This window comes from Lactuca virosa, chromosome 7 (genome assembly GCF_052849685.1).
Source record: "Lactuca virosa cultivar CGN04683 chromosome 7, Lactuca_virosa_CGN04683_v6, whole genome shotgun sequence".
In the NCBI taxonomy this organism is placed as follows: domain Eukaryota; kingdom Viridiplantae; phylum Streptophyta; class Magnoliopsida; order Asterales; family Asteraceae; genus Lactuca; species Lactuca virosa.
In genome coordinates, this window is record NC_136432.1 from 75,109,913 (window position 1) to 75,122,733 (window position 12,821).

A 12,821-nucleotide genomic window follows, 5' to 3' on the forward strand; every position below is an offset into this window, starting at 1 on the left:
ACCAGCTGGACCAAAGAATGCATGCCATATCCAAAGATCATGTGATGCGATATCCTCTAGAATGATCGTCGGCTCTTTGTGGTCGCCTCTCATGTACTGACCACGCCATGCGTTGTGGCATAATGACCAACTCCAATGCATGCAATCGATACTACCTAGCATTCCATGGAATCCATGCTTGCCTTCATGCATCGTGTACAATTGGTGGATATCGTTCATAGTTGGTTTGCGCAACTATCGTTGCCCATAAACCAAACAGATCGCTTTGCAGAACTTGTGTACACACTCCCGCACGGTACGCTCTGACATCCTAAAATACTCGTCCCATTTGTCTGCGCCCATGTCGTATGCTAACTGACGAATTGCAGCCGTGTATTTTTGAATTGGAGAGAAACCTTTTATCCGTCTCGCATCCATTTTCCATTGGAAATATGGAAAACGGCCTTCCAAATCGCCAACAATACGTAAGAATAGTTCCTTCTGTAAGGGTCAAAATGTTGTAATTAGTCGAAGTGTATTTTGCACTCTTCGAATGTTTTGTAATCTATTTTACTAAGGCGCTTTTATTCGAAGCTTAAGTGTCTATGCCTTAGTATATTTTTTGTACGCTTTCTGATTCCTATAAATAGGGATATTTACTAGAGTTAGATAAGAGTTTTTGCAGACCTGTCTTTGTACTATGTAAACATTCGAAAGCGTAATAGAGCTGAAACAAGATCATATTTACATTCGTTGTTCAATCTCACATTCTTACTTCGATTTTAACTCTGATTCATTTTATACTCGATTCGTTGATTCATCAATTGGTATCAGAGCAGGAATCACATCTGTAATCTGATTTTCATCTATTCAAAAAGTTTTTGAATCAACTTTTTGGTTCAAAAGTTTCCGCACTTTTTGATAGTGAAAAATTTGCCTAGATTTTAGTTTGTGATTTGATTCTGCATTTGAAATTGTTGAATCGAGTGTTCTTCCAGTTATTCCGATTTGATTCAACTAGTTTGATTTCAAATTTTCAAATTTTCTTCAAAATTCTCAAAATCATCTTCCGTACAACAATGGCGAGCTTCAATCTCAATTCGATGACCTCGTTTTCTCATCTGTTAGGATCATCAACCAAAATTCCAATGCTGATCCCTGAATACTATGATCAGTGGGCTGATCGTATGCAGGATTATCTGAATGGTCTTGATGAGGAATTATGGTCATGTATCACTGGAAATGTCAATGCTCCGGTGAATGTTCAAGCAATTGGATCATCTTCTGCAAGTTCTGGTGTTGAAAATCAAACTGATCGTCTGAAGAAACTGGAGAAGAGATGTATGAGGGAATTGTGAGGAGCTTTACCTCCAGTTGTGTACAATTACGTAAGGAGTTGTACAACTGCTAAGGAGATCTGGAACAATCTGAAAGATAAGTTTCAAGGAAGTGAGAAGACGAAAATCAATTCAGTCAAACAGTGTTTGGTTGAGCTGAAAGATTTCAAACAAAAAGAAGGTGAAACAATTAAAGTCTACTATGATCGTCTGAACGAGTTAATCTATCGTTGCAATCGCTATGGAATCACCAGGACTTCAATGGAATTTAATCTCATCTTTGTGATGGGTCTTCGAAAAGAATGGAGAAGCGTGAGTGTGATGGTGAAGAATCAGCAAAGTTTTGATACATCATCTCTCAATGATCTGTACAATCAGTTGAAGACACATGAAAGTGAGGTTAATGAAATGGCTGAGGAATCGAAGCTGAGTTTGGGAGGTCCATTGGCACTTGTGTCCAAGATATCTGAGAAAAGAGGCTGAAAACGGTGATTCAGAGGAAGAAGAAGGATTCATCATGAATTCGGATGATGAGGCAATAACATTTTACTCGAATAATCGCGTTAAGAAGTTTTTCAAAAAGTCGTTAAATCCGAAGGCTAAACATGCTGAGATAAAAGGAAGTGATGTGAGTAAAGCTGTTGTTGAGGAGAAAAAGAAGGTTGAGAAAAAAGATTTGAAGGTGTCTGAAGGGAAGAGTGAGAAGAAGCTGAAAGGTGATGCTGGAATAGATTGTCATTATTGCAATGGAGCCAATCATCTTGCGAATGATTGTATGCTTCGGAAGAAGGATGAGAGGAAGAATAAAGTAAAAGATGAGGCTTATTACGCAGAGAGGCTTGAGGAGGTTCGTGCGAAAGCTAAGAATTTGTCACTGGTCGCAAGGGGTAAACAGGAGGAAGATGGAACTTATCAAATCTGGTCATCTGGATCAGACGATGAAGAAATGAGGAATCCAACACATGGAGCACTGTATGCAAAGATGGAGGAGGACTCAGATGAAGAGGAATTCGAAGTGAAAGGTAGATACTTCGTATCCAAGGCAGCAGACAAATCTCCAATGACAACAAAGGTACGTAATATTTTCGAATCTTTTAATATTCCTACACATGCTTATGACTCTGAACTAATATCTTTTGATGAGACTATTACTTATTTTGATTCAATTGTTGTGTCTGCTAGCAATGAGGCCAACAAGTTGTCCATGGAGTTATTAGAGACCAAAAAGCGATTAAACATGAAAATAAGTAAAGTTGATTGTTTAGAATTACAGATAATGAATATTATGTGTGATAGGGATACTTTATCAAATGAAGTCAAACTTTTGCTAGCACAAAGAAACATATACTGTAATTCTGCTAAGAGACTATATGGCAAATTAACTGATTTACATCATTCATGCGAAATAAGTAAAGAGCAACATAGAAAATTACTGCCTTTTCTAGCATTCGAAAGAGCTAAGGTAGATAATGTTTCGTATGATTGTGAGAAGATAATAGCTGAATTTGACAAAATTCCTGATGATAGATATAAATATGGAATTGTCAAAATTGATGAATGTCTTGATGCGAATGAATTATTTAACATAGTGAATGATACTTTGACTAAATCTGAACAAATACAAATTTTGAAAAAGACTGAGAATTCAGCATCTGATTCTCAATCTAATTTTGTTGATATTGAAGATAATTCTGACAATATTAGTGAAATTAGTGATCTTGAGGATGTTGATTGTTACCAGTTGTCTATTGTTAATGTCGCATCAACATCTAAAGGAAAAGAAAAGGTTAAGGACTTGATGGTTAAGATAGAAACTGATAAACCCTCAACTTTGAAAGTTTGTGATTTGGACTTCGTGGATATCCGAGATAGTCAAACGGATAGCAGTGATGATGATGATGATGATGAAATGGTTAAAGAGGTTTCTTCAAACAAAAATTCGAAGAAAAAGGAATCTTCAAAGGAAAAAGAAATTCTTCGAATTGTGGTTGATCAAGTGTATAGTGATACACAAAAGTTCGAAAAAGTGATGAATGAACAAGGTGCTCACTATCTTGAAACGAATACTGTGGTTTATCCAAATTTCAAGTGTACTGATGATGTCATCTTTCCAAATCAAGTGTTTGTAACTACTGGAAATGTTGAGAATGTCAAACCAGAATTAAAAAAGTTAGTTGAAGAATATAATTTGAAAACAACTGATGAAGGTTTCTTCGCAAATCAAAGCACAGTTGAAAATAACCTAACAAAGAATTTGTATGTTTTTCAACGTCAAAGACCACAAAGAAAATGGGTTGAAAAATCAAAAATTGAAAAAGAAATTTCAAAACCAGTTGTAGTGGAAAATGAAAATGTTGTCAAACTAAACTCCAAGGAATTCAAAGATCAAATTGACAAATTTTCGAAAGAAAATAACATTTCAAAAAGACAAGCTAGGAAGAAAATATTTTGGCAGACTATTGTGTCTCAAAAGATGTCAAATGAAGCGACAAAATCTGTTAAGACTGTGAATTCGGTAACTTTTTCAGACAAAAAGAAAAATCCCGCTCAAACAAATAAATATTTGTCTGAATCACAAACACCCAAAAATGTTTTCAAAGCTAAAAATTCCTCATTTTCAACAAATAAACAACCTTCATTTAAATTAAATCATTCAAGGTCTGAAGTGAATAAACAATCGAAGTTTTCGAAAGTTTCAAATGAATCAAATCCACCACAAATATTCTCTCAATCTCAACAGTTTAAATCGACTGTTGATACATCTTATGCTCAATCTTTTCTAACAAACCCAAAAGTTGATTTCATTCCTCAAAAGCCAAATTTTCCTAATCACACGAAGAAACACAATTTGAAAATTTCACATGAAAAAGGGATAACTTCAAGGAAGAATATTGATCATTGGCTTGAAGGCAAAGGAAAAATGTATCAGTCAGGTACATTTTCAAAGGAGCAAATTCACGAAGCCTATGAGAAGTATGTGAATACTTCATCAAACGGAAGTTCATCTTCTAAGGATTCGAACATAACAGTCAAAGCATGGAAACCAGTAGTGAAAGCAAAGAATGTACTGTCACACCCCCGAACCAGACGGCGGAAACGTCCGAGGGCTCGCGTGACTTAAATTGAAATATCATCACAATGAATATATATGAAACATAACACATGAATCACCAACCATTACATAGTACAACTGGCATTGTTTACATCAAATACAAGGTTTACATTACATGATTCCAAAACATAAAGTGTTTAGTGATTAGCAACTATAAAAGAAACTTTCAACACACTGGATGCCTCCTTGTCTAACGATTACCTGAGAATACAAGTTATTTTGAAAACGGTCAACATATATAATGTTGGCGAGTTCATAAGTGTGTTTGATGTGAAACAGTTTATGTCATTTGAAAAAAAATCCAGAAAATCCGATATTTTCTGTATTAAAACTTTTCTTGAAAATGAGGTGAAGATCCTGGAAGTATGTGCGTGAGTGATTTCAATACGTGAATAAATGAGAAGTTTTGCATTATAGTTTTTGAAAGTACAAATGAGTAAGATTGGTTTCCCCGGAAAACCCGATGTTTTCCGATAAAAAGTTATGATTGTTTTGCTTTATTGAATCGTTACATCGAATGAATATGATTTCCCTTGATTAATGATGTCGGATTTCTACGTGCGTTGTTATAACCATGCATGATAATGACTAGTTCGTCTGTCTTGGCATTCTAATGAACACCGAAATTTGATCTTAAGACTTTGTCACCCTAGACTGGCCGAGTCTAACTGTAGCGAACAGCTTAGGTGTGGGGGAGTCACCCCCGTATAGATCTATACACAAACTCTCGCTCTCCCTCCAGGAGACTTTGATTACAACTACAGACTACGACCGACACCTATTGGTGTCACCCGTTATTACTCACTCAATCCACATGAATTTGATTAACCTTGATTAATGATCTTATTTTATTTTACTTGAAGAGAAGGTAAGCCTAACAGACGAGGAGAAGAGGATTACTTGGCCTTACTAATTTCGTATGTTATTTAAGGCTGTCGAGTACACGAAAAGCGCGTTGGTACATTTCGCATATGATTTATTTGGACCTTAGTAGTAATTCTAATGGGCCACTGAGGCCCAATAGTATGTAAACCATTGAGGGTCCCTTAAGCATGTAATTGGGTCACAGGAGGCCCAATAACATGTATTATTTATGTTGGGCCCAAAAGCCATGTTAACGAGTCACGAAGGCCCATTAAGCATGATTAGAATCTCTCAAGCCCAACCATTTGAACGTTTTCTTGTTTTGTATATAATTAATGTTACGAGTTGTTTAATCGATGTGTCGTATAAATCACGAATTTGTTTTATAACGATTTATAGATTTATAAAAATAGTTATTTTTCTATTTACAACCCATAAGTTATAAAGTTTTGTATATTTTGACCAAATTATTATTATTATCAACATAATTGACCAAAACCATTAGTTTGACCTATTCAGCCCCTTATTTTGTAAAGTTGGCAATTTTTGCCCTTTTTATAAAAAAAATGACATTTTAGGTCCTTGAACCATTTTTCTTGACATCTTTGACCCAAACACTTATTTAACTAATGTTTTAAGCCCAAGAATAAATTTTTGAAAGTTTCAACCCTTTAGGTAAAAGATTTGCATTTTAGTCCACCTTTTTCGCAATTTTTACACTTTTTACCCAAAATCCAAAATCTTTGCATTTTCAATCCTTTTTAACATATGATCATTTTAAACCCCATAAATAGAATTATTTACCTTTCTACCCACTGTTTTGAGAAATTTACCATTTCAGCCCCTTTAAATCCATTTTTTCGCAACTTTGGGCCTATGGGCCGAAAAGCCCAAAATTTAGCCCAATAAGCCACAAATTTCATTTTTAGTCCTTTGAAAAACATAATGTTCATAGAAATTTACATTTTAACTATTTTGGCATTTTGAACCTTGTAAAAACCGTAAATGACAACTTTTTCCCAAACTTTTGTTTATTTGACAAAAATAGTCCAATAATGAGTTTTATGTTGTAGTGTGTTATTTTAAAGCTTGTAAATTAGTTTATCTTGACATGTTAAATGAAATATGACCTAGATCACATATTTTTCCTTCTTGAACTATAGATCTCGAAATATCTTTCATTTTTAGCACATATATATCACAAAAACACAAGAAATCACACATATCATACAAATACACATAGATTTTCACATTTTACTTGCATTCTCCCCCATAAAACATATGAAAACCGAAAATAGAGGGGTATGAACTCACCTTAGGTTTGTTGCTTCGGTTTTGGAGAAAGAAAATGGAAGAGTTTGATCCTAGTAAGCTTTCTTGGGTGGATCTCGAACTTAGAGTTTTCTAGGATGATGATCATGAGTTTGTGTGAGTTTAGAGGAGATTCTTGATGAAATAAAGAGACTAGATTATGGATCCAAGCATCAACTTACCTAGGATGATGATTCTTGTGGAAGAACCTCCTTGAAATGTTCCAAGATCTCGAAAATTTGAATGGAGAAGAGGATGTGCTTGAGAGTGTTTGGGATGAGAGTTTGAAGATGTGTGTGTGTGTTTGGTGATCCTCAGCTGAGAGTAGAAGAAGAGAGGGGAGAGAGAAGTGATGAAGTGATGGATGCATGGGGAGGAGGGAAATCTAGCATGGATATCCAAGATGTAAAAATGATGTGTCTTCCTCCCATAATTCCCTATTTTTCCTTTTATTCATTTTTCCTTTCTCATTGGGCCGAGTTGGGCTAAAAGAGAGGGAAGGAGTCATTTTTGGGCCCATGCTCGAATTTAGGAGGCTCAAATAAAATTTTTCGGCCCATTGGGCCTCCTAGGCGTCTCACGGCCCATATGGCTTAAAAGTTTAGGTTTTTATGGCCCATAATAATCAAATTAGGTTAGTTATGGCCCAATAAGGAATTTAAATTACTTATGGCCCAATAAGGCCCATTAAGGTAAACCAATCCATTTTAGGCCCATTATGGCCCAAAAAGTTAAGTTTCATGAAAGTGGGTTGACTTTCATGCACAACATGAATTAGGGTTTACGAGTTTACAGTAGATAATGTTTACAAGAGTACAGAATTTCCTAGCTAGAATGCTAGTTGCGACATGTATAATCACAAACTCAGAATACGAAGGGTAATGTTAGTGAACATCTGAAACCATCAAAATCTTATGTTTCGGTTTCTTCAGATGATGATGTCAACTTAATTGATAGTCTCAAAACCAAAGTTTGTTATTGGGTTAAAAGTTCTTCATTACATTCGAAATTGAAATCTAATTTCCAAGGACCCAAAAAGCCTTGGGTACCTAAATTTTTCCACTGATTGTAGGTACTATGTGACGAGCAATATGATAACAAGTGGTATATTGATAGTGGTTGCTCTCGTCACATGACTGGGAAGAAGGAGAATTTACGCGATTTTCGAAGCCTAAAGAATGTTGGAGTTACCTGACTCTTCTCACAATGAGTTAAGAGTTTAATGTTTTGTCCAAATATAACAGAGGTACATTTCGTGTCTTTCATCCATCTTTTTAATCCAAAAAGTTCTTTCACGGTCACACACGAAGACATATGCCCGAGAGGTCTCTGATCCCACCAATCGAGACTTAGACATATCAAAATTTTGTGTTCATGATCTGACATCATGAGACCTTGATGAAAGTGAAACCCAATTTTCGAAACCTTTAAGGAATTGACGGGGAACTATGTTCCAGATTTTCACGAAACCTTTGTTTTAGTACCCAAATTCGAAACTTCAAATCATATTCAGTTCGTATGAGTGGTCTTGATCAAAAATTCGAAACCCATGATGTTTGTTACGCAACAAGATCCAACATAATTTGTTTTTATGAATATGCTTTACGTATGAGGTTCATTCGAAATCCATAGTCACTTAAAATTTTTCAAAGCAAACTTGTCACTGATTACACTGGTCAAACAAGTAATTGCTGTTACAATTTATCACCTTATGTTTAGGATGATATGTAACGAAATTTTTTATAGCTACCCATGAAACCTTATAAAAGAAGCCCTTCGATAATTCTCTTCAAGTATTCGATTGTATTTCATGGGAACATACACAAGCTGTTGATCATCTCTCTTGGTGATTAATGAAGCAATCTTTGCCCGGGGTTTTATCTGCCTTCGTGTCAAATTGATATTTTGACATCACAGTATCCCAAAATTTTCTTATTCTTGCTTCTTGTCTAAATTTTTTGGAACACTGCACTCACGAAATCCTTGAGGTTCTGAGTAATACCAACTCAGTCTGATGATTTCAAACATCTGGCATATGACTTCGCTTTTCATCCCAAAAGTGAAAGAGCCTTTCCTCCATCCGAAGGATGCTGACGGTTACTATTCCTTGATGAGACACGAACAGACTGTGGGAGGAGACGTTTCCTTGTTTCAAGGAGATGTGACAATTACTTTTTGACACTTGGAAATTTTTTTGGCAGACTGATGCGACTTTTAAGGTGCCACGTCGGATATCATTAATTGCACATCCCTCTTCAAATTCAAATTCTAGGGTTACATATAAAAGGGGATTCAAGGGTCTATTATCAGTTTACGCGTTCAAATGAAAAATTCCCAAATTCTCTCTGATCTTCAAAGCTTTTAAACCCTAACAATGGCGACTTCTGTTCATGTCGATGCTGATCCTTCTCAAACCACTAAAGATGTGACTTCATTACTGATTATGAAGATTCAAGGAACTAATTATCAATTGGAGGCTGATGTTTCTCAATACCCTGAAGAATTGAAGATGTTAGTTGTTGCTTTAAAGAGTTCTGTTCTGTCAAAGGCTATGTTCATTTCGTTTTCAGTTCCGATGGCATGGCATTCTCAAGCAGGATCAACGACTACATACAACAAAGCTTTTGATGCCATTACTTTTAATTTGGTTAATGACAAAAAGGTCAGATTGTCCAAGAAACTCTTTTTCCAAATTCTCGAAATTCCAAATTCACCACCGTATGTTGATTTCTCATTCCCTCAAATTCTTCATATGTTCAATGAGATGGGTTATCAACCACAACTAACTAAGATCAGTGATTTTAAGAAATCTGGTCTTCCTAGTATCTGGAATTTTCTATTTGGTATTTTTCTGAGGTGTTTAACTGGTAGAACTGTTGGTCTCGATAAAGGACGAATGGAGGTGTATGTCATGGTTGCTGGGCTATACTATGACCTTCAAGTGGATTATTCTACACAGTTATGGAAGGAATTTCAAAAGAGTGTAGAACACACAGATGCTCTTCATGGTATTTCATGTACGAGGTACTGGAGTTTGATTCTACAATATTTCTACAACAAGGAGGGGATTTTGGTACCCAATGATGAAGAAAAAGCTATTTTTCAGATATTCCACAGTCCGAAGGATGTCACAGATAATGTTGAAGATTTTCCCTTTGTGGCTCGTATTCCTGATGCTATGCTAAAACGAGTTGATCCTACGAATTCAGTCTTGGTGGCTTATTTGCAAAACATTGATTCAACTATTGAAACTGGGAAATTATTGGAAAGGGAAGATAAGAAATCCAAGAGGTCGAAGAAGAATGAAGCTAGTTCTTCTGAAAAGAAAGTCACAGATTTGAAATCTACGAAATCTCCAAAGCAGAAGCCTATTACAGTTGAAGTGTCTGTTGCTGAGACAAAATTGATTGAGCCTGTTGTTGAAGATACTCAAGAGCAAGTGGTCATTCCCTCGAAGACCGGTATGTTTCGAAGAATCAAAATAATGAGCTACGCATAAATTCTCAAAATTCGAAGTTTGCAGGCGACTTGAAGGAATTGAAGACAGTTGCCAAGGAACGACATGTTCTCTATGTTCAGGAAGTTAAGAAAATCAGGGAAGATGTAAATCTGCAGATTCGTGAACTTCGCGAAGACATGCAAAAAGAGATTGCTTGTGTCCAACAGGATTATGCGTCTCTGAATCAGAAGATTGACATAATTTGTGATGTTGTCACGAAATTTGTCAAGTTGTACGAAAGTTTTAGTCCTCAACTTACTCAACTTTCTACAATGGACAGTAAAAAATTTGTGGAAGTGATTACGTTGCTGAAGGAGTTAAAAGTGATGGGTTTTAGGTAAAACAAATAAACTAGAAAACAATTCCTAAGTTCATATGCAACCTACTTTGGATCTATGTTTTAACTATCGAACATATAACTTTGAATTGCAAAACAAGAACCCTAGAGGAGAGAGGCTAATTTCGAAATTAACAAACTAGGGTTTAGGAGTTACATACCTTTCAATTGTTATAACAAACAATTGATAATCCTCTTGATCTTGATCTTGATCTTCTTGGAAGCTTAGCACCACAAATGTAATGCGTCTAATGGAATCACACCCAAGAACTAGCAAGAAGGAAACTTGTAGGAGAGAGGATGGAGAGAGTATTCAATTTCGGCTTTAGGGTTTCTTCCAAAGAAATCAGTGACCTCAAATGTGAGCCAGGAGGCTCCTTAAATAGCTGAGGGATCTAGAGTTTAGGGAAAACCCTAGTTATCCTTTGCTTAGGGCCTAAGCAAGATCCAAAGGCCTTATTTGGACTCCTTGGACGAAATCTCTAGGGTTTCCCCTAAGAATTTCGTCCACCTCCTTCCAAGGGGGTTCTGGAACCTTCCACTCAACTATTAGTTAATTGCAAACTAGTCCCTGCACTTTATAATTAATTCTTTTAACCCCAAAATTAATTCTGATTAATTTCTGGCTAACTATTAATTAAACATAATGATTTCTAATTAATATATTAATCTTTTAACATATTAATAAATCATTTATATTAATTCATTAATCTTATAAATTAATATCTCTCCTTTCATAATTTCCTTGTCCAGTTGCTAGGTTGAGGGCAACCCAAAAGGACTGTGCTGCTATCAATTCAAGTACATACCAATTATAGTTATGGGCTTAGACACCTAATCCAACAGTCTCCCACTTGGATAAGTCTGTAACTATAATTGCTAGTATGCCTTCTAAATTTGACCAGCAAATTGTAGCTTCCAAAAAGCTGCTGCCGAACTCTGACCCAGTCAGTTACGTATCCTAAGATAAGTGATCATATAATCCTTCATTCTGCCAGATATCCCTAGACAAAAGACATGGGATGTAATCAATCTCTTTGTCCAGAATCTATGTTTCCCGATTTCTGATTTGTGATGATGTAGGACTTCTAATCGAACACATCAATCTAGTCCTGGCTGGGCCCAGCACATAAGTCAACACCAAATCATCGAGGGGCCCACAGATATCGCTTTTCCTATTAGGGCAAAAGGAACGAATAAACATTGACTCATATGCTTGTATCTTTTACTCATCAAATTATACATGACAATACGTTTTATAACACCAAGTTACTGATGCGTTTTCGTATGACCAATGCATGACCGACTTGTAAATTGCAACTCATATATCTTCGTTTCAAGATTATAAGATATTATCGTCTCAGTATTACTCGTGATGAATTCCATGAAGTGATACTCTGAGCGAGGGTTTATCCAGTACTCAAATCTCAATTTCTGAGTACTCATGAACGTTGCAGCAATTCTATTGCCATGTCTATCCTTAAACAATCTACAATCCAGTTCATGACAGTCTTAATTCACTACTTACTTCCAAAAGTATGAGTGACTGTGGAGTTTGAATAATCTTATTATTCGGGAAGTAAAACATGCAAAAATGAAACACAATAATAAACAATTGACAAAAGGCAGAAACCAAACTTATAAATAATACTTTATTATTTAATCACCAAAAGTCAATTACATTTACTTTGTTACAAGTTTCAGAATAAAACTAATCTAACTACTAAAACTAATATCATCTTTCAGTCCTATGCTACGAGCATGCTGAGTATGCTTAGCCCTACGCAGACCCTTTGTGAGGGGATCTGCTGGGTTATCTTCAGATGACACCCTCTTTACTATAAGATGGCCTTCTTCAACTCTATGTCTGATGAAATGGTACTTTCTGTCGATATGTCTGGTCTTACCATGATCTCTCGGTTCGTTGTCAAGGCAACCGCTCCTTCATTATCGCAGAACAGTTCCATAGGCTCCTGGATGGTTGGAACAACTCCGAGATCCCTGATGAAGTTCCTCAACCAAGCTGCTTCTTTCGACGCTTCACTTGCTGCTATGTACTCTGATTCACAAGTAGAATCAGCCACCGTATTTTGCTTGGAACTCTTCCAAGTAACTGCTCCTCCATTCAGTAAAAACACCCAGCCCGACTGAGAACAGAAGTTATCTCTATCCGTCTGAAAGCTGGCATCACTGTAACCATCTACTCTCAAAGTATCACTGCCACCAAGCACAAGGACCCAGTCCTTTGTCCTTCGCAAATACTTGAGTATATTCTTAACTGCTATCCAATGAGCTCTACCTGGGTTTCCCTGATAGCGACTGACCATGCTCAAAGCAAATGCCACATCAGGGCGAGTACATGTCATAGCGTACATGATCGAT